This window comes from Musa acuminata, chromosome BXJ2-10 (genome assembly GCF_036884655.1).
Source record: "Musa acuminata AAA Group cultivar baxijiao chromosome BXJ2-10, Cavendish_Baxijiao_AAA, whole genome shotgun sequence".
Classification (NCBI taxonomy): domain Eukaryota; kingdom Viridiplantae; phylum Streptophyta; class Magnoliopsida; order Zingiberales; family Musaceae; genus Musa; species Musa acuminata.
Genome location: NC_088347.1, coordinates 8374983 through 8401560, shown reverse-complemented (window position 1 = coordinate 8401560; position 26578 = coordinate 8374983). Strand labels below are relative to the sequence as shown.

General features: G+C 38.6%; 1 non-coding gene across 1 annotated transcript; it reads right to left on the bottom strand.

The window, feature by feature from the left end:
- Window positions 1–19505: 19505 nt before the first annotated feature.
- Window positions 19506–19578, bottom strand: TRNAE-CUC (transfer RNA glutamic acid (anticodon CUC)). Its single transcript has one exon. It is a non-coding gene; the product is annotated as a tRNA-Glu (tRNA).
- Window positions 19579–26578: the final 7000 nt, after the last annotated feature.

The following is a 26578-nucleotide window of genomic DNA, read 5'->3' as shown; positions in this document are numbered from 1 at the left end:
ATGATCATTGTATAACGATTCTTCTAGGCAAATCTCCAGGAAATGCTCAGCCATATCAGTATTCACATCTCCAGAAGGATGAAATAGAAAGGATTGTAAACGAGATGCTCAAAACAGGAGTTATTCGGCCATGTTGCAGCCCTTACTCTTCACCGGTGCTCCTCATACGAAAGAAGGATAGAATATGGCGATTATGTGTTGATTACCGAGCTCTCAATGGCATAACCATCAAGGATAAATACCCTATTCTAGTAGTAGATAAGTTGCTAAGGGAGCACAAATCTTCACAAAGCTGGACCTTCGATCCGGGTATCATCAAATACGAGTATGCGAAGAAGACATACCGAAAACCATCTTTTGAACACACAACAACCACTATGAATTTTTGCTTTCTTCAAAAGAAAGTGGAATATCTTGGGCATATCATATCAGAGGAAGGTGTGGTAGTAGACCCCTTCAAAATTAGAGCAATGCAAAACTGGCTGACCCCGAGGAACATAAAATTGCTACATGGCTTTTTGGTTTAACAGGCTACTACTACAAGTTCGTGAAAAACTATGGAGAGATTAATGCACCAATTACTTCCTTATTGAAAAAAAATGTCTTCCAATGGTCGGACAGAGCCTCCGCTGCCTTCGACAAACTTAAGACAGCCATGACGACGACGCAGGTGCTAACACTACCAGATTTCAACCGACTCTTCGTTATTGAGGACGACGCATCTGAAGTCGGAATTGGAGCCATTCTCATGAAAGATGGTCAACCACTCATATACACTAGCAAGGCATTATCTCCCTCCCATCAAAATAAGTCAACATATGATAAAGAGATGCTTGCCATTGTGCGCGCAGCAACGAGGTGGAGACCCTACTTGATAGGTCGACGATTTCAAATTAAAACCGACCATAAAAGCCTCAAGTACTTTTTGGAGCGAAAGATATCATCCCCTGAACAGCAAAAATGGGTAATAAAAGTTCTTAGATTTGATTATGAAATAACTTACAAAAAGGGGAAAGAGAATGTTCTTGCTTATGCGCTTTCGCAGCTACCCGAGCAAGCTGAAGTTTCGGCCATTTCGCTTCCGACCAGCAACTTTCTTTTTTTTTTGGTAAGTAAAAGTAAATTGATTATGTGTAAAGTTTCTACAAATAGCTTTATCTATACAAGTCATAGACAAAGCCAAGTAAGTAACTCATAGTTATGACTACACATGCTGTAGACTATAACTCCTAATTACAATCATCAAAGAAAATGTTTGTCCAGATATATCAAAACTACCTGTGGGTACATAATTTGGCATCATTCCCAAGATCTTTAGCTAATAGCAAAATTGAATTTGATAAAAATATCTTTTTCTCTTTGGGTAAAGTGCACCATTTTGAGATCTTTTTTTTTTTTTGTAAGTAAAAGTAAATTGATTATGTGTAAAGTTTCTACAAATAGCTTTATCTATACAAGTCATAGACAAAGCCAAGTAACTCATAGAGTGCGAATGTGATAGTTATGACTACACATGCTGTAGACTATAACTCCTAATTATAATCAATATAGAAAATGTTTATCCAGATATATCAAAACTACCTTTGGGTACATAATTTGGCATCATTCCCAAGATCTTTAGCTAATAGCAAAATTAAATTTGATAAAAATATCTTTTTCTCTTTGGGTAAAGTGCTCCGTTTTGAGATCTTGCTCCATACAGGATCTTGAGTCTCTAATAATCTCTTTCAATAATTGAGCATTGTTTGTGTGTTGGCATTCAAATATTCTGTTACATCTCTCCTTCCACATCTACCAAATAGCGTATCTGAAAGTAACCTTTGCCAGTTTTGTTAGAGGCCCTTTTCTTGAGAAACATTGCATGAGGTCGCTTAGTTCTTGGTGCAAGTTTGGTTGCGGCAGTCTATTGAGTTCAAATCGCTGGAGAATCTCCTTCCATCCATATACATTTTGTATAATCACAAGCAAAATAGAGGTGGTCAACAATTTCTTCTTGTTGCATACAAAGGGAGCATCGGTTAACATGATATATACCTCTTCTTTTCATATTGTCTATTGTCGGTAGTTTATTGAGAAGAGCCTGCCATGTACATAAGGAATGTCTTTGTGATCCCGGTCGATCTCATGTCCAACTGCTTGGGACCCACTTGTTATTTCTTTGCCTAATTTGATTCCATGCGGATGTGGCACTAAATTTGCCATTGTCATGAGGCCAAATAAGTATATCTGAAGAGTTGTTCCTGATTGGAATAACTATAATAGTCGGCCAAAGTGATAACATTTCGGGAGAAATAGGATTAGGGAGACACCAAGCACCGTTAGCAATGAACTCAGAAACCTTACAATCTTTGGAGCCCCAAGATCTTTTCGTATTCTGTCACCATATAATTGAAATATACTCTTCCCATTTACCCAATGATCAAACCACATATTTGTACTAGTACCAGAAGAGATTGCATAGGAAATGTGTTTGATTAGTCAATTCCTTGCCTTTAAAATTCCTTTCCAAGCTGCAGAGTGGTATGTTCTTGTTGAAATTTCCCAGATTGATTCCTTTGAAAGATACCTAGCAGAAACCCAATGTGACCGTAAGGAACATTTGTTTTGCAAAAGATCCCACAATTGCTGTACCAGACAAGCTTGATTCCAATCTCTAATATTTCTCAAGTTTAGCCCCCTTTCATCTTTCGGTTTGCAAATGCTATCCCAATTTACCATATGCATTGCCTTATCATTTGTGCCATTCAAGAAGAAGTTCATTAATAACCGTTCAATATCATGGAGAAGTCCAGCAGGCAGAAGAAATGCATTACACCAATATATTAGGAGTGCAATACTGAACGGATGAGTTCGAGTCGTCCTGCTTTTGATAGATACCTCTTCTTTTCATATTGTAGGTAATTTATTGAGAATGGCCTGCCATGTACATAAGGAATGTCTTTGTGATCCCGGTCGATCCCATGTCCAACTGCTTGGGACCCACTTGTTATTTCTTTGCCTAATTTGATTCCATGCGGATGTGGCACTAAATTTGCCATTGTCATGAGGCCAAATAAGTATATCTGAAGAGTTTTTCCTGATTGGAATAGCTATAATAGTCGGCCAAAGTGAAAACATTTCGGGAGAAATGGGATTAGGGAGACACCAGGTACCGTTAGCAATGAACTCAGAAACCTTCCAATCTTTGGGAGCCCCAAGATCTTTTCGTATTCTGTCACCATATAATTGAAATATACTCTTCCCATTCACCCAAGGATCGTACCACATATTAGTACTAGTTCCAGAAGAGATTGCATAGGAAATGTGTTTGATTAGCCAATTCCTTGCCTTTAAAATTCCTTTCCAAGCTGCAGAGTGTATGTTCTTGTTGAAATTTCCCAGATTGATTCCTTTGAAAGATACCTAGCAGAAACCCAATGTGACCAGCAACTTTCTTAAGGATATTAAGATGGAATGGCAGGAAGATTCAGAGACTAGTAAGATTATAAAAAAATTGGAGTTAGCACCAAGCTCCGTGGCTCATTACAATTGGGACTCAAAAGAATTACACTATAAGGGACGCATTGTGCTTATGATAAATTCTACTTGCATCTTCACGAGTAGATTATGGACCAAGTTATTCTATATGCAGGGTACTAAATTGAAAAGGAGTATGGCATATCACCCACAAATCGACGGTGAGACAGTTGTAAATAGGTGCTTGGAGACAGCCCAAGGCCACCCACCAAATATGACTACCCAAAGAGAACTGCAAACCCAGCGAAGTGCCATTATTGATCGACGGATCGTGACTCGACGACGACGACCCACTAATGAAGTTCTAATTCAATGGGCGAACCTACCAATAGAAGATGCCACTTGGGAGAACTATGATGACTTGAAGATCAAATTCCCAGAATTCATGAATCATCATCCTCGAGGACAAGGTTGATTTGAAGAGGGCGGGTCTGTTAGGACTCTAGCTTGGAGAGTCCTAATTTAGAGGGACATTCTGTTAGGACTATAGCTAGGAGAGTCATAATTGAGAGGGGCATTCATGTAGGAGGTGTTTTCTTAGAGAAGAATTAGGAGTTGTAAGGGAATAGGAGTCTTGACTAGGAGTCATATTAGGAGTTGGTTAGAAGAAAAAGTCTTAAGTAGGAGTCATATTAGGAGTTAGGGTTTAGAAGCCCTATAAATAACCATGTATTCCTTCTCTTTTCATAAGTAATAGATGAATCTTTTCTACAGCCTTTGAGCAGCAACTTGGAGGGAGGAACCCCTATAGAGTTCCAAGGAGGCCGATCCCCTAAATAGATCAACCCCAAGTTTAGAATCTGCAAGGGTTCTAACAAATTTTCACCATAGATGTGTTCACGGTTTTGTGGTAGCAAAAATATCGCTACGCACGCGAAATCCAACCAATCGGGTCTCCTTCTTCTCATCTAGGGAAGTCCACCCTTATGCGTGGATAGTTAGGATCGATCATAGAACCTCCCCTCTTTTGGAAGTCATCTCTTCGGGCTTGGTGCGATTGGGCAGAGCTTTCTCCTTGATGTGATTTCTTTGGGCTTAGTGGTCGGCCCAATCTGAGTTTAGTAAAGAGTGTCCAAATCGTATCCTCCATTCATACCTCAAAGGCTTCGAATTTAGCATTGATTGCCTCCTCAGATGCTATAGTATATGCCCCCAAATCTGTGATATTATGATCTCTCTTTTGTTGTCGGGTTAATGGCGTGTATAGGTTGAGAGGTAATGGTCGAAAGGGTTGGTAGATTGGTAGATGTAGGCTGCGGTTTAGGCTTGTTTTGTGGCTATTTTGGGTACAGTTTAAGGCTGTGGTTTAGTGGAATTTTAGGGCTGTGGATGAAAGTTTTGGATCTTTGGTAGATTGTAGCAAAGGTTTGATAGAAATAAGTGAAAGTTGCAGCAAGTATGTGCTGTCTTGTAATAGTAGAAATGTCATCGAAGAAACAATGGTTTATCGTCGTAAGTTCCACCAAAAACTTGATAGAATTAAGGACGGAATTGATACAAAATCACAGTTTATAAGACAGCAAGGATGTCTAATTTAATCAAGAAAATTTTGGCAGTATAACAGCAAGGAAATTAGTGCAAGTTGCGATTGCAGAATTCTCGTCGAAAAATTACAACGGTTTATGAAAAAATTTGCAGCAACAAAAAATCATTTTTAGAGATGAATTTCTCAATAGATCAATTTTAGATGGAAGCCAAGATAATCTATGAAGTGTATAAGAAATTTCATTCAAAAAAGATTGCAAATAGATGGATTAAGGCAACAATATGCGGTTGAAATTTTTTTCAGCATAGATTTTCAAGTATAGCAGATTGGACATAAAAGATCAGTAGTTTATATTGAGAATTTTTCGATGAAACCAAAGGGAAATCTACTGTTAGGAAGTGTCAAAGATGTCATAAAAATTTTGTAGAAATTTGGATAGAAAAAGTACAGTAGCAAGATCAAACAGATGGTGCTATGCGGCTGGAATTCTGCAATGTATCTTTCATCATAGAGATGAAAACTTTGTGACGAAAAGTTTATGCAGCAATATAGGAACAATTTTTTTTTTTTGGATTTCCGAATAAGGATAACTAAATTGCAGCAGCATTAAGGTGGGAAACCATAACCTGTTGCAATTCACGGGGAGATCAAAGGATGATCTGCGATGGTGGAGATGATGGCGGAATTCGGCGACGATCTTTTAAGCAATTGTGGGAATTGCTTTGGATGGTTGTGGAGGGTTGATAGATGACTGTGGAAGGGCAGTGAGATGCCAAAAACACTGCTCTGATACCAGGTGTTAGAACCCTTGCAGATTCTAAACTTATGGTTGATCTCTCTAGGGGATAGGCCTTCTTGGAACTCTATAGGGGTTCCTCCCTCCAAGTTGCTGCTCAAAGGCTGTAGAAAAGATTCATCTATTGCTTATCAATACATGACTATTTATAGGGCTTCTAAACCCTAACTCCTAATAGGACTCCTACTCAAGACTCCTATTCCTCTATAACTCATTCTTCTCTAAGATGTTAGGATCAAGAGCACTAAGAGGGGGGGGGGGGTGAATTAGTGCAGCGGAAAGCCTTCTACGAAAAATAAAAACTGCGTTCGTTCGTTAAAAGTGATTATGGTAAGAAAGCCGATTCGTAAATTACTTTAACTTTTGTTTAAGCGAGATGCAGCAAAGATATAAATGCAGTTTGCAGTTATGATTCTAATCAGATAGTAGGCGCAAACTGAAATATGATATTCGTATGAAAAAAATGATTTACATCTAAATGCTGATTCATAAATCACTTGATTAAGCGAGATGCAGTTTAAGCAAGTATATAAAGGCAGTTTGCAGTTATGATAGAAATCAAAATGTAAACGCAAACAGAAATATGATGATCGTACGATAAAACTGATTTACGTCTAAATGTCGATTTGGAAAGTGCAAAGCTTAAAACCCGATCGTATATGCGTAGAAAGCAGTAAGCTTTAGAGGAGGTTTGTAGTAAAGATAATATGCTCAAAGTAAATGCAAACCGAGATTTAGAGTGGTTCGGTCAATCTTGACCTACTCCACTTTTGGCTTCCTCCACCGACGAGGTCACCGACGTCAACTAGAGGCCTTCCTTCAATAGGCGAAGGCCAACCAACCTTTTACAGTTTCACTCCTTTTGACGGGCCTGGGAGACAACCCTTACAGAATTTTCTCTCCTCTCTTTAAAGCTCAGAACTTGGAAGAAAAGAGAGAGAAGAACTTTTGGCCTTTACAACAATTTTGAGCTCTAAATGTCACAAAACAAGATCAGGATTTCGATGTATGTTTTTGTGCCCTTTCAGTGCTGAATGGGTGGGGTATTTATTGGCCCCAACCTAGTTTGAATTTGGAGCTCAAAACTGTCAATTCCCGGAATTCTGGGATCTGGCGGTTGCACCTCCTAACTGGAGCGATTGCACCGCCTGGTAGAGCTCGAAGACGGAGCCTCTCGGCGATGCCACCTCCTGTTAGGGGCAGTTGCACCTCCTGCCAGAGCTCGAAGATCGAGCTCAGGCGGTGCCACCTCCTGACTGAGGCGGTTGCACCGCTCAGCCAAAGCTCGGAGACCGAGCCCAGGCGGTGCCACCTCCTATCAGGGGAGGTTGCACCGCCTAGTCTCGCTCGGAGACTGAGCCTAGGCGGTGCCACCTCCTGGCTGGGGCGGTTGCACCGCCCAGTCTCGCTCGGAGACTTAGCCCAGGTGGTGCCACCTCTTGGCTTGGGCGGTTCAACCGCCTAGTAGAAATCAGGGTCCGAATGGGTTTCCATTCGGCCCAATTTGGGTTTTTCAGGGGTCCAATTGCCCCAAGATTAAGTTAATGGAATCACCTCCCATTTCCAACTTAATCATTATGCTAACTACGATATTTTCTAAGACATTTAATGCAACTTGCTCCGATGCGTCAATCGCTTCTTCCGGCGAGTTTCCGGCGAACTTTCGTCGATCATCCGATGAACCCTCGATGATGCTCCTACGGACTTCGGGCAAACTCCTGGACTTGCGATGAACCACTTGGCGAGTTCCGACGAGCTTCTTTGGCAAGCTCATGGACTTCTCGGATTTGTTCCCGCAGAACTACTGACGATTGTCCGAACTTTTGTCGAACTCTCGAACTCTCAACGTGATCATTGTCTTGACTCCGGCGCAACTCCTACTGCATATCTTACTTTCATCGTAGTTAATCCTGCACACTTATCTCAACATATAGATTAGACAACAAATGACAATTGACTTCATCAGCAATATCCGAGATTCAACAATCTCTCCCTTTTTTATGATAATTATCAATTGATAATGAAGTTAACCTTAACTCCCCCTGTCTATATGCCATACTTAAGATAAGTCATTCTTGAATTCAAACCCTTAGAATTCAATAGACATATTGATAAGTTAAAATCATTTAAACTTATCAATACTCCTATCATGATTCCCATCATGATGTATCTCTCTAAAGATGATGTCAAGGCTTGACATTCATTTTCAAATTTTACATTACAAGTTTGAATGATGGTAATAGTAGCAATTCATTATATATCAACATGTAAAACTGCGAAGTAAGATTTTGAAATCATTACATGATGCACACATTTTAAATGTTTTAGCAATTAGAGCATTTCATCACATGGTAAGATATCAATACGTAAAATTACGATGCAAGTTTTTTGATATCTTGACACGATACAAATAAGGCATAATGCAAATTATAGCAATCATAGCATCTATTCATATATCTTTTGGTGATGCAAGCATGACATTAATACTCATATATTTCTCCCCCTTTGTCATCAACAAAAAACATGGTAGTTGTGATACCAGGAGAACAATATAAGCAAATTTTGAGCATTAAGTGTGATAGTCATTCATGCCTATGCAATCTCTTCTGGTACTAGTACAAATATGTGGTTTGATCCTTGGGTAAATGGGAAGAGTATATTTCAATTATATGGTGATAGAATACGAAAAGATCTTGGGGCTCCCAAAGATTGGAAGGTTTCTGAGTTCATTGCTAACGGTGCTTGGTGTCTCCCTAATCCTATTTCTCCCGAAATGTTATCACTTTGGCCGACTATTATAGCTATTCCAATCAGGAACAACTCTTCAGATATACTTATTTGGCCTCATGACAATGGTAAATTTAGTGTCACATCCGCATTAAATCAAATTAGGCAAAGAAATAACAAGTGGGTCCCAAGCAGTTGGACATGGGATCGATCGGGATCACAAAGATATTCCTTATGTACATGGCAGGCTCTTCTCAATAAACTACCGACAATAGATAATATGAAAAGAAGAGGTATCTATCATGTTAACCGATGCTCCCTTTGTAAGCAACAAGAAGAAACTGTTGACTATCTCTATTTTGCTTATGATTATACAAAATGGATATGGAAGGAGATTCTCTAGCGATTTGAACTCAATAGACTGCCGCAACCAAACTTGCACCAAGAACTAAGCGACCTCATGCAATGTTTCTCAAGAAAAGGGCCTCTAACACAACTGGCAAAGGTTACTTTCAAATGCGCGATTTGGTGGATGTGGAAGGAGAGATGTAACAGAATATTTGAATGCCAACACACAAACAATGCTCAATTATTGAAAGAGATTATTAGAGACTCAAGATCCTATATGGAGCAAGATCTCAAAACGGAGCACTTTACCCAAAGAGAAAAAGATATTTTTATCAAATTTAATTTTGCTATTAGCTAAAGATCTTGGGAATGATGCCAAATTATGTACCCACAGGTAGTTTTGATAAATCTGGATAAATATTTTCTATATTGATTATAATTAGGAGTTATAGTCTACAGCATGTGTAGTCATAACTATCGCATTCGCACTCTATGAGTTACTTGGCTTTGTCTATGACTTGTATAGATAAAGCTATTTGTAGAAACTTTACACATAATCAATTTACTTTTACTTACCAAAAAAAAAAAGATGAGATATCTCAGGGTTTGATTGAAATCCAACACAAAGTCCTACACGGAACATGATATCTAGTCTAGTTGTAGTGAGGTAAAGTAAACTTCTTATCATACCCCTATAAGTTTTTTCATCGAAGCTTTCTCCACTTTTATCAATTTCTAACTTAGTGGAGGTGCACATAGGAGTGTTAATAGCTTTTGAGTCATTCATATTAAACTTTTTTAGCAAATTCATAGCATATTTAGTTTGACTAATAAAGATGCCATTGCTTAGTTGTTTGATTTGTAAGCCTAAGAAGAATGTTAATTCTCCCATTAAACTCATTTCAAATTCAAGACTCATAGTTTTAGCAAAAGATTCACAAAGAGATTAATTCGTAGAACCAAAGATAATATCATCAACATAAATCTGAACAATGAGAAAATTATTTTCAAAATTCTTGATTAACAATGTAGTATCAACCTTGCCTTTTGTGAAATTATTTTTAATAAGAAAAGAACTAAGTCTCTCATACCAAGCCCTCGGAGCTTGTTTTAAACCATAGAGAGCTTTAGTTAATCTAAACACATGATTAGGGAGGCTATTATTTTCAAATCCAAGAGGTTGTTCAACATAGACTTCTTCGGAAATAAAGCCAGTAAGAAAAGCGCTTTTAACATCCATTTGAAACAACTTAAAATTATTGCTACTAGCGTAGGCAAGGAGCATCCTTATGGCTTCTAATCGAGCTACAGGAGCGAAGGTTTCTTCGTAATCGATACCTTCTTCTTGGTTGTAACCTTTGGCCACTAATCTAGCCTTGTTTCTAACCACGATACCATATTCATCTTGCTTATTTCTAAAAACCCATTTAGTACCAATAACTAAATGGTCATTTGGCCTAGGAACAAGCTTCCACACCTCATTTCTCTCAAATTGATTTAATTCATCTTGCATTTTGATAATCCATGAATCATCTTTCATGGCTTCGTCAACACATTTGGGTTCAATTTTGAAGAGAAAAGTGGCGCTGGCACAAAAATTTTTAAGAGAAGATCGTGTTTGAACCCCCTTTGATGTGTCTCCTAAGATTAGCTCCTTAGGATGAGCATCAACATACTTCCAATCATTGGGTAAGGATGTTTTGGAAGTAGATGCATCCAAGTTGCTAGTTGGAGACGGGGTTTCATTTAAATTCAAGGAATCAAAATGAACATCATCATCAAAATCATTTTTCCTAATTTCAAAAATCTCATTGAAAACAACATGAATGGATTCTTCAATAATTAAAGTTCTTTTATTGAAGATACGAAAGGCTTTAGAAATCGAAGAATAACCAAGAATTATTCCTTCATCGGATTTAGCATCAAATTTTCCTAAGTTATCCTTTTCATTCAAGATAAAACACTTATACCCAAAGACTTTAAAATATGAAACATTGGGTTTTTTGTTGTTTTTTTTTTTGTAAGTAAAAGTAAATTGATTATGTGTAAAGTTTCTACAAATAGCTTTATCTATACAAGTCATAGACAAAGCCAAGTAAGTCATAGTTATGACTACACATGCTGTAGACTATAACTCCTAATTACAATCATCAAAGAAAATGTTTATCCAGATATATCATAACTACCTGTGGGTACATAATTTGGCATCATTCCTAAGATCTTTAGCTAATAGCAAAATTGAATTTGATAAAAATATCTTTTTCTCTTTGGGTAAAGTGCACCGTTTTGAGATCTTGCTCCATACAGAATCTTGAGTCTCTAATAATCTTTTTCAATAGCTGAGCATTGTTTGTATGTTGGCATTCAAATATTCTGTTACATCTCTCCTTCCACATCCACCAAATAGCGCATCTGAAAGTAACCTTTGCCAGTTGTGTGAGAGGCCCCTTTCTTGAGAAACATTGCATGAGGTCGCATAGTTCTTGGTGCAAGTTTGGTTGCGGTAGTCTATTGAGTTCAAATCGCTGGAGAATCTCCTTCCATATCCATTTTGTATAATCACAAGTAAAATAGAGGTGGTCAACAGTTTCTTCTTGTTGCATACAAAGGGAGCATCGGTTAACATGATAGATACTTTTTCTTTTCATATTGTCTTTTGTAGGTAATTTATTGAGAAGGGCCTGCCATGTACATAAGGAATGTCTTTGTGATCCTGGTCGATCCCATGTCCAACTGCTTGGGACCCACTTGTTATTTCTTTGCCTAATTTGATTCCATGCGGATGTGGCACTAAATTTGCCATTATCATGAGGCCAAATAAGTATATCTGAAGAGTTGTTCCTGATTGGAATAGCTATAATAGTCGGCCAAAGTGATAACATTTCGGGAGAAATGGGATTAGGGAGACACCAGGTACCGTTAGCAATGAACTCAGAAACCTTCCAATATTTGGGAGCCCCAAGATCTTTTCGTATTCTGTCACCATATAATTGAAATATACTCTTCCCATTCACCCAAGGATCGTACCACATATTAGTACTAGTTCCAGAAGAGATTGCATAGGAAATGTGTTTGATTAGCTAATTCCTTGCCTTTAAAATTCCTTTCCAAGCTGCAGAGTGATATGTTCTTGTTGAAATTTCCCAGATTGATTCTTTTGACAGATACCTAGCAGAAACCCAATGTGACCATAAGGAACATTTGTTTTGCAAAAGATCCCACAATTACTGTACCAGACATGCTTGATTCCAATCTCTAGTATTTCTCAAGTTCAGCCCCCCTTTATCTTTCAGTTTGCAAATGCTATCCCAATTTACCTTATGCATTGCCTTATCATTTGTGCTATTCCAGAAGAAGTTAATTAATAACCGTTCAATATCTTGGAGAAGTCCAGCAGGCAGAAAAAATGTATTACACCAATATATAGAGTAGGAGTGCAATACCGAACGGATGAGTTCGAGTCGTCCTGCTTTTGATAGAAACCTATTTTTCCAAGAAGAAATTATATTCTTTATTTTTTGCAAGATAGGCTGACAGTGAGTTTTGTGAATGGCTGTGGATATGAGCGGGAGACCCAAATAAGGAACTGGCAAGCTTCCCTCACTAACCCCCAAAGTTTGTTTAATAAAGACATTATCCTCAACGTAAGGGCTCATATATACTTTACTTTTCGCATGATTTAACTGAAGTCCAGAAACCATACCAAAGTCATTCATAATAGTAGCCAGGTTCTTTACTGAAGTTGGTTCATTTTGGAGAAAGATAAGTAAGTCATCTGCAAATGTTATATGTGATATATGAACAGAGCCAGCAATGGGTACCTTAATGCTGCCATTTAAGACTGCGTCTTCTAACATACAGCTAAGTCCTTCCATCGCAATAGTAAAAAGATACGGAGAGAGTGGATCACCTTGTCGGATGCCATTCGTGCTCCCAAAAAAACCAATAGGTGAGCCATTAAAAAGTATCGAAAACTTTGGAGTTTCCAAGCAAGATTGAATCCAATTAACCCATTGCTGTGGGAAGTTCATATCGAGGAGCATCTTATAGATAAACTTCCTATTAACTGAATCAAAGGCTTTCCGTAAATCAGCTTTAAAACAGATTTTTGTTCCTCTTGCTTTTGAGTGCAAATCTTTGACCAAGTCATTAGCAAGAAAAATGTTATGATGTATACTTCTCCCTTTGATGAAAGCAGCTTGATTTGGGCTAATGATCTTGTGTATTACCTTTTGCATTCTATTTGCCAATACTTTGGAGATGATCTTGTAATTGAAGTTGCATAATGATAAGGGTCGATAGTTCTCTAGTGAATCTGCCCTTGCATTCTTCGGAATTAAAGAAATAAATGTGCAATTCATCTCTCTAAGAATATGACCTGAAGAGAAAAAATGTTGGCAAGCCTTGATCACATCATTTCCAATAATAGACCAAGCAGTTTGGTAAAATTCAGTTGGAAATCCATCTAGACCTGGGCTTTTGTGCTTTGGTGACTTAAAGACAACACATACAATTTCGTCATCTGTAATTGGGGCATTGAGGATTGAAATAGCTTTCGAATCAAGTTTTCTAGTCGGCTCCACATGAATGTTATTAGGATTCCCAACTTGATTGAGTAAGGAATAAAAAAATTTCTCTGTGTGTGCTTTTACCTCATCTAAATTCTCAATAAGATTGTCATCTTTGTCTCTGCATTTGCTGATACGGTTAATCGCCCTTCGAGTAGCAATTGAAGCATAGAAAAATTTAGTATTGGAATCCCCTATTGTAAGCCAATGCTGTCGAGACTTCTGCTTTGCAAAAACTTTCCTCCTGTTTTAAGGCTTGCATGAAGTTATTTCTAGCTTCTGTCTCTTTGTAGATAATATTTTCATCATTTGGCTGAAGTTGCAGCTCATGTTGCAATGACATTAATTCCTTTCTGCACAATTGAACTCTGGTGACCAAAGGTAAAGAAATCCTTTCTGCACAATTCTGTAAACGATTCTGTAAACCAGATCTCCCCAAGGGCAACGATTCTATAGTTGCAAGCCTTGATCACATCATTTCCAATAATAGACCAAGCAGTTTGGTAAAATTCAGCTGGAAATCTATCTGGACCTGGGCTTTTGTGCTTTGGTGACTTAAAGACAACACATACAATTTCGTCATGTGTAATTGGGGCATTGAGGATTGAAATAGCTTCCGAATCAAGTTTTCTAGTCGGCTCCACATGAATGTTATTAGGTTTCCCAGCTTGATTGAGTAAGGAATAAAAAAATTGCTATGTGTGTGCTTTAACCTAATCTAAATTCTCAATAAGATTATCATCTTTGTCTCTGCATTTGCTGATACGGTTAACAGCCCTTCGAGTAGCAATTAAAGCATAGAAAAATTTAGTATTGGAATCCCCTAGTGTAAGCCAATTTTGTCGAGACTTCTGCTTTGCAAAACTTTCCTCCTGTTTTAAGGCTTGCATGAAGTTATTTCTGGCTTCTGTCTCTTTGTGGATAATATTTTCATCATTTGGCTGAAGTTGCAGCTCATGTTGCAATGACATTAGTTCATTTATGCAAATTGAACTCTGGTGTTAATATTGCCAAAGGAATTTGTATTCCACTCCTTTAGTGCTGCTTTACAGGCTTTGAGCTTTTGACATAAGATGTAAGCGGGGGATCCATGCACATTAACATTCCAAGCAGATCTGATAATATCAAGAAATTGAGGATGAGTACTCCACATGTTAAAGAATCTAAACGGTTTCTTGCCTCTTGGTGTCGATTTTTCTGCGTGTATATACATTAAAGAATGGTCAGAAAACAAAAGAGCACAATACTCAAGAAGTGAATCTGGGTAAACTGTTAACTATTCATGATTAATCAAACACCTATCAAGTCGAGCCATTATTTTTCTGTTAGCAGCACCTTGATTACTCGAGGAGAGCCAATTACCCACAGATTTCATATCAAACAATGTTGCAGTGTCAATATAATCATTAAAACTTTGAAGCTGGCTTTCTGAAAGTTGTCTACCCCCCTCTTTTTCATTTGTGTACCGAACAGTATTAAAGTCTCCAAGAACAATCCAAGATACATTGAGACAGCCATTTACAATATTAGTCAGGTCAGACCAAAGAGTATTTCTTTCTTGCATACTGTTTGAAGCATATATACCAGTGAGATTGAATTGACAGCCATTCTTTATATCCTCTACCTTAAGATGAATGAATTGATCAGTAGTAGAAATAAACCAAACATTAATAGAGTTAGGATGCCATAAGACCCATATTCTACCAAAAGTTTCATTTGAGTCATTGGTAAACAATTCTGCGTCCGGCCATATTAAATTCTTTTGAGCTTGAACGCGCGATTGTTTAATTTTCGTTTCCACTAGAATAACAATATCACATGCGGCAGACTTGATTATTCTATTGAGCTCCCGACATTTCTCCGGCTTATTAAGTCCGCGAATATTCCAGCATGTTATCTTCATTAGTAATAAACAAATGAAAAGGTAGTAAGGAATACATCCTACGACTTTGGATGGATTGTACCATCCTTTTTCTTATCCTTCAGTTTTGTATTTTCCTCCCGCACAATATCCTTACCTTTAATGGCTTTATTCCTATATTTATCCACTTCATCTACAGCTTGCAGATTTTTAAACTTTAAAGTACCTTGAATCATGTGGTCTTGATTGGCAGGGTTTGTTGAAGCTCGATAAGATTGTTGCAGCACAATATCTTGGATAGTACTTATTGGAGCAGCCTGGCTAGAGAGGTTTGTTGGGGCATGAGTTTGTTGAGACAGAATATCCTTGTTCGCGATGTTTGTTGAGGCCTGAGTTTGTTGAGGAAGAATATCCTTGCTGACGAGATTTGCTTGGACCTGAGTTCGTTGAGCGATTGTAGATGGATCCGATGGTATTGGAAGAGATGAAGTTCCTGACTTATGCTTCTCCTGTCCACTAGTACCATGGGAAACCTCTGTTGTGGAAGGCTCTGACATTATAGGAAGAGATAAAGTTTTAGAATTGTCCTTCTGTCCGCGGTGCTTTCCTTGCGAGTCGGAGTGCTCAATAGTTTTTGCCACCATCGGTGCTACTGCCATTAGAGAAGAATCACTTTCTTGCTGAGGCACTTGACGTGGTCGGTAGACCTTTGTGATTGGTTTTGGGGTTTGTTGACAAGCTCCATTTGCATGACCAAAAGATAAGCAACGCTGACATCGTTGTGGCTTCCAGGAATATGAGACATGTACCTTCCGAGTGTTCCCGTCAAGATCACGATAGAAAACCTCGTTAGGAAACCTTGTGCAAATGGAAATCTCGTCTGAGCTGCTGTTGCTTTGTCGATGTAGAGTGGCTGTCCCAGAGTGCTGCATAACTTTGCAATAAAACGTTGACTCCAAAGATGTAGAGGCAGTCCTTGAAAGGATACCCATAATGGAATAGACTGTAGGCTATCTAACTCCAAACGGACATCAGGAGACCAACGTCGTAGAATCATTGGATGACCACGGATAGTCCAGAATCCTTCGAGGATTCATTGCAGATCTTCTTTAGAGTATAGCTTGCAAACAAAGAATCCGTTCTCCAGCATATGAAGATCAAATGACGATAATCCCCATCGAGTTTTGATAAATGAGGATAGTGGGAAATAAGAAGTTTTGAGACCTACCACATAGCCAACAATCGACATAGACCATTTCTCAATAAGCTCTACTGAATCAGCAGTCTCGTATACAGCAATCTTCTTATCAGCCCGAACTTATGGAGTAATGAATTCCAAGCTTAGATCTGGACTTCCAACCGGAGCCTTGAAGAGGCTAGTCCAAGGCCGAGGATCGCTGGAAATGAGAGCAGGCTGCCGCGATCTAAATCGCGACCTGCTTCGATGCTGCTTCATTGAAGGAGTTTCTCTCTGGAAAGGATATGGTGGAAGAGCAACTTGGGGGGTAGCGGTAGGGGGCCTTGCCATCGTTTCATCCCTCCCGCCACCGTCGCCAGCCTTAGGGGCCGTCGCTGCCATGTTTGATCCCTTTTCTGATCGCCACTACAGAATCATCGCCATAGGGAAAAGCCACCGCTGCAGTATATCAGATCGCCGCTACAGTACCGTCGCCCTAGGGAGATCTCGTCTCGTCGCCCTTGGGGAGAAGCTGATGTTGCAGGAGATCCAATCACCACAACAGTCCTAGATCTGGTCGCCGCTACAGCATCGCCCTAGATCTGGTCGCCGCTACAGTGTCGCCGCCGCTACAGCGTCGCCCTAGATCTGGTCGCGGCTATAGTTTCGTCGCCGCAACAGTACTGTCGCCCTAGATCTAGTCGCCGCCCTAGCGGAGAATGACGTCCCATTGCTTAATATTCTTGCCAACATAGCTTCTAAGCAAATTTCCCAAGCTTCGGTTTGTTACCTCAGTTTGCCCATCGGTTTGTGGATGATGCGAGCTGCTGAAATTCAAAGAAGTACCCAGCTTCCTCCAAAGAGTTCTCCAAAAATGACTAACGAATTTTGAATCTCGATCAGACACCATAGTTCTTGGAATACCATGTAATTTAACAATCTCCTTAAAATATAAATCAGCAATATGAGATGCATCATTTGATTTATTGCATGGAACAAAGTGAGACATTTTTGAAAATCTGTCAACAATGACCATGATAGAATCCTTGTTCTTTTGAGTTCTTGGTAGTCCTAAGATGAAATCAAGACTCACATCCTCCCATGGAGCATTTGGCACTGGCAATGGAGTGTACAAACCAGAATTTTGACTTCTTGTTTTTGCCAAATGACACAATCGGCATTGCTTCACATGTCTATCCACATCTCTAAACATTTTAGGCTAGTAGAAATTTGATTGAACAAGAGCTAGAGTCTTGTCCCTGCCGAAATGTCCTCCCAAAACACCACCATGAGCTTCAGCTAGAATTACTTGTCTCAAAGAACAAGATGGAACACATAAAGCATTAGCTCGAAAAAAAAAACCATCAAAGATCGAAAATTGTTGACAGGAACCTGATTTGCAATTCTGCCATATCGAGCCAAAATCCACATCATTCTCATATAGATCTTTGAATGTTTCAAATCCAACCACTTTGACTTCCATTGCTGATAATAAAGAATGGCCTGCCATGTACATAAGGAATGTCTTTGTGAAGGGCCAAATAAGTATATCTGAAGAGTTGTTCCTGATTGGAATAGCTATAATAGTTGGCCAAAGTGATAACATTTCGGGAGAAATAGGATTAGGGAGACACCAAGCACCGTTAGCAATGAACTCAAAAACCTTCCAATCTTTGGGAGCTCCAAGATCTTTTCGTATTCTGTCACCATATAATTGAAATATACTCTTCCCATTTACCCAAGGATCAAACCACATATTTGTACTAGTACCAGAAGAGATTGCATAGGAAATGTGTTTGATTAGCCAATTCCTTGCCTTTAAAATTCCTTGCATAGGAAATGCGGCTGGAATTCTGCAATGTATCTTTCGTCGTAGAGATGAAAACTTTGTGACGAAAAGTTTATGCAGCAATATAGGAACAATTCTTTTTTTTTTTTGGATTTTCGAATAAGGATAACTAAATTGCAGCAGTAGTAAGGTAGGAAACCAGAACCTGTTGCAATTCACGGGGAGATCAAAGGATGATCCGTGGTGGAGGAGATGATGACGGAATTCGGTGACGATCTTTTAAGCAATTGTGGGAATTGCTTTGGATGGTTGTAGAGGGTTGATGGATGGCTGTGGAAGGGCAGCGAGACGCCAAGAATGCTGCTCTGATACCAGGTGTTAGAACTCTTGCAGATTCTAAACTTGGGGTTGATCTCTTTAGGGGATCGGCCTCCTTGGAACTCTATAGGGGTTCCTCCCTCCAAGTTGCTGCTCAAAGGCTGCAGAAAAGATTCATCTATTGCTTATGAAAATAGAAGGAATAAATGACTATTTATAGGGCTTCTAAACCCTAACTCCAAATAGGACTCCTACTTAAGACTCTTACTTCTAACCAACTCCTAGTAGGACTCCTAATCAAGACTCCTATTCCCTTATAACTCCTAATTTTTCTCTAAGAAAACACCTCCTACATGAATGCCCCTCTCAATTAGGACTCTCCTAGCTAGAGTCCTAACAGAATGTCCCTCTCAATTAGGACTCTCCTAGTTAGAGTCAAAACATTTTTACATGAATGTCCCTCTCAATTAGGACTCTCTAAGCTAGAGTCCTAATAGTAATACACAAGATCATTAGCCCAAATCAAGCTGCTTTCATCAAAGGGAGAAGTATACATCATAACATTTTGCTTGCTAATGACTGGGTCAAAGATTTGCATTCAAAAGCAAGAGGGACAAAAATATGTTTTAAAGCAAGAGGGACAAAAATCTGTTTATCTATAAGATGCTCCTCGATATGAACTTCCCACAGCAATGGAAGATTTGCATTCAAAAGCAAGAGGGACAAAAATCTGTTTTAAAGCAAGAGGGACAAAAATCTGTTTATCTACTTTTTAATGGCTCACCTATTGGTTTTTTTGGGAGCACGAATGGCATCCGACAAGGTGATCCACTCTCTCTATATCTTTTTACTATTGCGATGGAAGGACTTAGCTTATTTCGAAATAAAAACTAGTTCCGTTACCAGAACTCGACCCGGGTTCCGTTACCGGAACTCGAACCCGGGTCTCTCGGGTGAGAGCCGAGTATCCTAACCAACTAAACTACAACGGAGTTATGATGGTGACAGAATACAAAAAGATCTTGGGGCTCCCAAAGATTGGAAGGTTTCTGAGTTCATTGCTAACGGAACCTGGTGTCTCCCTAATCCCATTTCTCCCGAAATGTTATCACTTTGGCCGACTATTATAGCTATTCCAATCAGGAACAACTCTTCATATATACTTATTTGGCCTCATGACAATGGCAAATTTAGTGCCACATCCGCATGGAATCAAATTAGGCAAAGAAATAACAAGTGGGTCCCAAGCAGTTGGACATGGGATCGACCGGGATCACAAAGACATTCCTTATGTACATGGCAAGCACTTCTCAATAAATTACCTACAATAGACAATATGAAAAGAAGAGGTATCTATCATGTTAACCGATGCTCCCTTTGTATGCAACAAGAAGAAATTGTTGACCACCTCTATTTTGCTTGTGATTACACAAAATGGATATGGAAGGAGATTCTCCAGCGATTTGAACTCAATAGACTACCGCAACCAAACTTGCACCAAGAACTATGCGACCTCATGCAATGTTTCTCAAAAAAGGGGCCTCTCACACAACTGGCAAAGGTTACTTTCAGATGCGCTATTTGGTGGATGTGGAAGGAGAGATGTTACAGAATATTTGAATGCCAACATACAAACAATGCTCAGCTATTGAAAGAGATTATTAGAGACTCAAGATCCTGTATGGAGCAAGATCTCAAAACGGTGCACTTTACCCAAAGAGAAAAAGATATTTTTATCAAATTCAATTTTGCTATTAGCTAAAATCTTGGGAATGATGCCAAATATGTACCCACAAGTAGTTTTGATATATCTGGATAAACATTTTCTTTGATGATTGTAATTAGGAGTTATAGTCTACAGCATGTGTAGTCATAACTATGAGTTACTTACTTGGCTTTGTCTATGACTTGTATAGATAAAGCTATTTGTAGAAACTTTACACATAATCAATTTACTTTTACTTACCAAAAAAAATGGAAGGACTTAGCTGTATGTTGGAAGACGCAGTCTTAAATGGCAGCATTAAAGTACCCATTGCTGGCTCTGTTCATATATCACATATAACATTTGCAGATGACTTACTTATCTTTCTCCAAAATGAACCAACTTCAGTAAAGAACCTGGCTACTATTATGAATGACTTTGGTATGGTTTCTGGACTTCAGTTAAATCATGCGAAAAGTAAAGTATATATGAGCCCTTACGTTGAGGATAAGGTCTTTATTGCACAAACTTTGGGGGTTAGTGATACCGGGGAGGGTAAAATTACAGAATGGATTTTGAAAGAACACCGATAGAACAGTTGTCCAAATAGAAAATGTCGCAGAAGGTAATGAACGAACTCTTGAAGAAACTTCGGTAAAACGTAAAATAGTTCACCACAAAGTTTAAAAATCAAAAGGGATACAGAAGATCACCACCCTAATGATAATAAGCAAGGATACAGAACTGAAAGCAAAAGACTCACCACTCAAGGACACTTCCAAGAGAAACAGAGTTCACAAGAGCACTCCAAGAGAGCTTCTGCCAATATCCTTCGTTTTCTAAAAAGTCCTTTCTAAGTTCTAAACACCAAAATAAATACTAGTGCATGAAACAACCCTTCATGCATAGGAAATTTCGAAATTAAGTGTTTACAGCTACTAACCAACTATTTTAATGCACTCATTGGTAATGAAGAAATGTTCACAACTGCCAACCAACTCCTTTAATGCATTCCTTTGTCTTGAAGAAAAGCACCTTGAAACAGCTTTAACTTTGTGCCGAGAATATGCTGATGAGCTGTCATATTAGAGTGTGCTGAGATAAAGATTATGAGGCATCATTATTGGCTGAAAAAGATACTAGATCATAATCAAGGCTCATATAATCAGATTGTAGTAAATTAGACACTCCCGTGTCAATCTCCCCCGGTTGAATGAAACTTGTCCTCAAGTCTTCGTTTGATTCATCAACATGATTATAAAAAGGACTCAAATCAGCCACATTAAATGTTGCGGATACTCCGTAATCTTCAGGTAGCTCTATCTCATAAGCATTTCGACCAATTCTCTTAAGCACCTTGAATGGACCATCAGCCTTTGGTTTCAATTTTCCAAATTTTCCCGGCGGAAACCTCTCCTTCCTTAGATGAATCCAGACCAAATCTCCTGTATTAAACTCCACAAGTTTTCTGTGTTTGTTAGCAGCTTGCATGTACCTCTCATTTTGTTTCTCAATGGTTGCTTTCACACCCTCATGTAGCTTCGTTATCTGCTTAGCTCTTTCATCAGCATCTCCACTAAATTGCTTTGTTGTAGAATGAGGGATTAAGTCCAAAGGACCAACAGGATTAGCACCATAAACTACCTCAAAAGGACTCTTACCAATACTATTGTAGATGCATAGAACGATTGTAGACAAACTCAATTTGTGGAAGAATGACATCCCATTGCTTAATATTCTTGCCAACATAGCTTCTAAGCAAATTTCCCAAGCTTTGGTTTGTTACCTCAGTTTGCCCATCGGTTTGTGGATGATGCGAGCTGCTGAAATTCAAAGAAGTACCCAGCTTCCTCCAAAGAGTTCTCCAAAAATGACTAACAAATTTTGAATCTCGATCAGACACCATAGTTCTTGGAATACCATGTAATTTAACAATCTCCTTAAAATATAAATCAGCAATATGAGATGCATCACTTGATTTATTGCATGGAACAAAGTGAGACATTTTTGAAAATCTGTCAACAACAACTATGATCGAATCCTTGTTCTTTTGAGTTCTTGGCAGTCCTAAGACGAAATCAAGACTCACATCTTCCCATGGAGCATTTGGCACTTGCAATGGAGTGTACAAACCAGAATTTTGACTTCTTGTTTTTGCCAAATGACACAATCGGCATTGCTTCACATGTCTATCCACATCTCTGAACATTTTAGGCCAGTAGAAATTTGATTGAACAAGAGCTAGAGTGTTGTCCCTGCCGAAATGTCCTCCCAAAACACCACCATGAGCTTCAGCTAGAATTACTTGTCTCAAAGAACAAGATGGAACACATAAAGCATTAGCTCGAAAAAGAAAACCATCAAAGATAAAAAATTGTTGACAGGAACCTGATTTGCAATTCTGCCATATTGAGCCAAAATCTACATCATTCTCATATAGATCTTTGAATGTGTCAAATCCAACCACTTTGACTTCCATTGCTGATAATAAAGAATGCTTTCTGCTCAATGCGTCAGCAACTACATTTTGAACACCAGATTTGTGCTTGATTGTAAAGTTGTAAGATTGTAAGAACTCCACCCAAGCTGCATGCCTCTTGTTTAGCTTGTGCTGATGATTAATGAACTTTAATGCCTCGTGATCAGAATATAGAACAAATGGCTTGGTGAGAAGATATTGACTCCAATGAGACAATGCTCGATAAATCGCATAAAACTCCTTATCATAAGTAGAGTATTTCTTTCTCGTATCATTCAGCTTTTCACTAAAAAATGCAATGGGCTTTCCGTCTTGACTCAAAACAGCACCAATTCCCACATTAGATGCATCACATTCAACTTCAAACATATTGTCAAAATTTAGTAGAACTAAGATAGGAGCTTCAGTAATCTTTCTTTTCAAAAGCTCAAAAGCATTATTAGCCTCATTAGTCCATTTGAATTTATCACATTACAGACATTCGGTGATTGGAGCGACAATAGAGCTGAAACTCTTGATGAATCTTCTATAAAAAGATGTTAAGCCATGGAAACTCCTCACATCATGTAATGAAGCAAGTTTTGGCCAATTGAGAATAGCTTCAACCTTGCTTTGATCCATCATGATTCCATCTTTTGAAACAACATACCCCAAAAACACCACACTAAAAGTAAAGAAATCACATTTCTTTAGATTAGCATAAAGTTTTTGCTGCCTCAAAATAAGAAAGATCTCTTTCAGATGACTCAAATTCTCCTATTCACTCTTGCTGTACACCAATATATAGTCAAAATAAACTACAACAAATATTCCAATGCATGGCTTAAGTATGTGATTCATAAATCTCATGAATGTGCTAGGAGCATTAGATAGTCCAAATGGCATAACCAACCATTCATATAAGCCTTCTCTAGTTTTAAACGCTGTTTTCCACTCATCTCCGGGCCTCATTCTTATTTGGTGATAGACACTTCTCAAATCAATTTTAGAGAAAATATAAGCACCACACAATTGATCAAGTAAATCATCTAACCTTGGAATAGAAAAGCGATAGTCCACTGTGATTTTGTTGATGGTGCGACTGTCCACGCACATTCTCCAAGAACCATCCTTCTTAGGCACTAACAAAGCAGGAACCGCACAAGGACTCATGCTCTTCCGGATTAACCCTTTTTTAACCAATTCATCAACTTGCCTTTGAAGTTCTTCATGCTCCTTGGGACTCATTCTATATGCTGCCTTATTAGGTAGAACAGCCCCAGGAATAAGATTAATGTGATGCTGGATATCTCTCAAGGGTGGAAGGCCATGTGGAATCTCTTCCGGTATAACATCTTGAAATTCTTCTAGGATTGGTTGCATGATTTTCGGTGTCTCCTTATGTTGTTCGTTCTCCTCTACTACCATTAGGGCCAAAACATGACCGCCCTTGTCCAATTCATATCTGCATTCTCTATAAGAAATAAAAGCACTAACTTCCTTCTTTGGCGCACTGATTTCGGAAGGTTGTAATGGAGCTAAGATAATCTTCTTTTCATTCACTTTAAAAGAATAAGTATGTTTATAACCATCATACAACACTCTTCTATCATAATGCCAAGGTCTTCCCAATAGTAAATGACAAGCATCCATAGGGGCAACATCACACCACACTTTATCTTTATAATACTTGCCAATAGAAAATGAAACTAAACATCTTTTAGTTACCTTGATGTCATTTCCTTTTTGCAACCAACATAATTGGTATGGATGTGGATGAGATATCGTATCCAACTTCAGCTTTTGCACCATCTCCAAAGAAACCACGTTCTCAAAACGGCCACTGTCGATGATCACCAAGCACACCTTGCCAAGAGAAGTGCATTTAGTGTGAAACACATTTTTTCTCACCCAACTTTCATCGTCGGCCACATATGACACTTGTAAACTACGTTGCAATACAATAGACAAACCATGATCAGCATAAGTAATCTCTTCCTCATCATCATCGTATTTTGGTTCATCGTCAGCTTCATCTTCGCCTCCATCACTATGATCTTCAACCAAAGTTACAATCCTCCTATTTGGACAATCCGAAGCAATATGCCCAAAACCATGACATTTGAAGTATTTTCGGCCACTTGGGGTAGAAGAATTAGGTATTTTTTTGTTGCCAGCAGACTCTTCACCCTTTTCTTGCACCTTCGATATCACCTTGCTTTGGACAGTAGGCTTGGAGCTTCCTCCTTTTGTGTAGCCTTCTTTTGAGCCATACCGAAAACTCTTTTCAAACTTCTGTTGCTTTTCAACTTTTAATGCCAGCTTGCTCACATCATTTAAAGACCAATATGGCTGTAGCTGAACAACTTTAGAAATCTCATACTTCAGACCTCCTAAGTATCTTGCAATTGTTTGCTCTTCCGGTTCCACAAGATCTCCTTTTAACATCAAATTATCAAATTCTGCAGTGTACTCCTCTACCCTAAGATCTTTTTGCTTGAAATCATGTATTTTGAGAAAGATCTCTTGTCTATAATTATCAGGTAAATATTTTTTCTTTAGCTCCCTTTTCATTTTCTCCCATGTAATGATTTTACTCTTCCCCTCACGTTCTCTTTGTTTCTTCAGATTTTCCCACCAAAAAGATGCATTCCGCCTGAGTTTGAGTGCCACAAGTTTGACCTTCCTTTGTTCTGGTGGTTCATGAAAATCGAAAATTCTTTCTACTGTATTATGCCAATAGATAAAGTCATCAACATTTATTTTACCTTCAAATTCGGGAATATCAAATCTGGGATTATATTTATTCTGCCACTCGTCTTTGACTTCATTTCCTCTCCGACAGCTTCTTGACTCCCTTGGAAGATGAGGTGTTTCATCATCAGAAGTAAACTCTCGAGCATCATTTTCATGCTGGTTGTGTCTACTTTGAAATTCGTCTATTATTTCATTTTTTTTCTTGTAGGCTACGCAGCAATTTTTGTAGCTGCAGCCTCAACGACTCAGCGTCATCTCCATGGTCGCTACCTTCACCAACTACACCTTTTCCATTCTGCCTTGCCATGATCTCTAGCCTTTAGCTCTGATACCAAACTGATACCGGGGAGGGTAAAATTGCAGAATGGATTTTGAAAGAACACCGATAGAACAGTTGTCCAGATAGAAAATGTCACAGAAGGTAATGAACGAACTCTTGAAGAAACTTCGATAAAATGTAAAATAGTTCACCACCAAGTTTAAAAATCAAAAGGGATACAGAAGATCACCACCCTAATGATAATAAGCAAGAATACAGAACTGAAAGCAAAAGACTTACCACTCAAGGACACTTCCAAGAGATACAGAGTTCACAAGAGCACTCCAAGAGAGCTTCTGCCAATATCCTTCGTTTTCTAAAAAGTCCTTTTTAAGTCCTAAACACCAAAATAAATACTAGTGCACGAAACAACCCTTCATGCATAGGAAATTTCGAAATTAAGTGTTTACAGCTACTAACCAACTATTTTAATGCACTCATTGGTAATGAAGAAATGTTCACAACTGCCAACCAACTCCTTTAATGCATTCCTTTGTCTTGAAGAAAAGCACCTTGAAACAGTTTTAACTTTGTGCAGAGAATATGCTGATGAGCTGTCATATTAGAGTGTGCTGAGATAAAGATTATGAGGCATCATTATTGGCTGAAAAAGATACTAGATCATAATCAAGGCTCATATAATCAGATTGTAGTAAATTAGACACTCCCGTGTCAATTAGTGAGGGAAGCTTGCTAGTTCCTTATTTGGGTCTCCCGCTCATATCCACAGGCATTCACGAAACTCACTGTCAG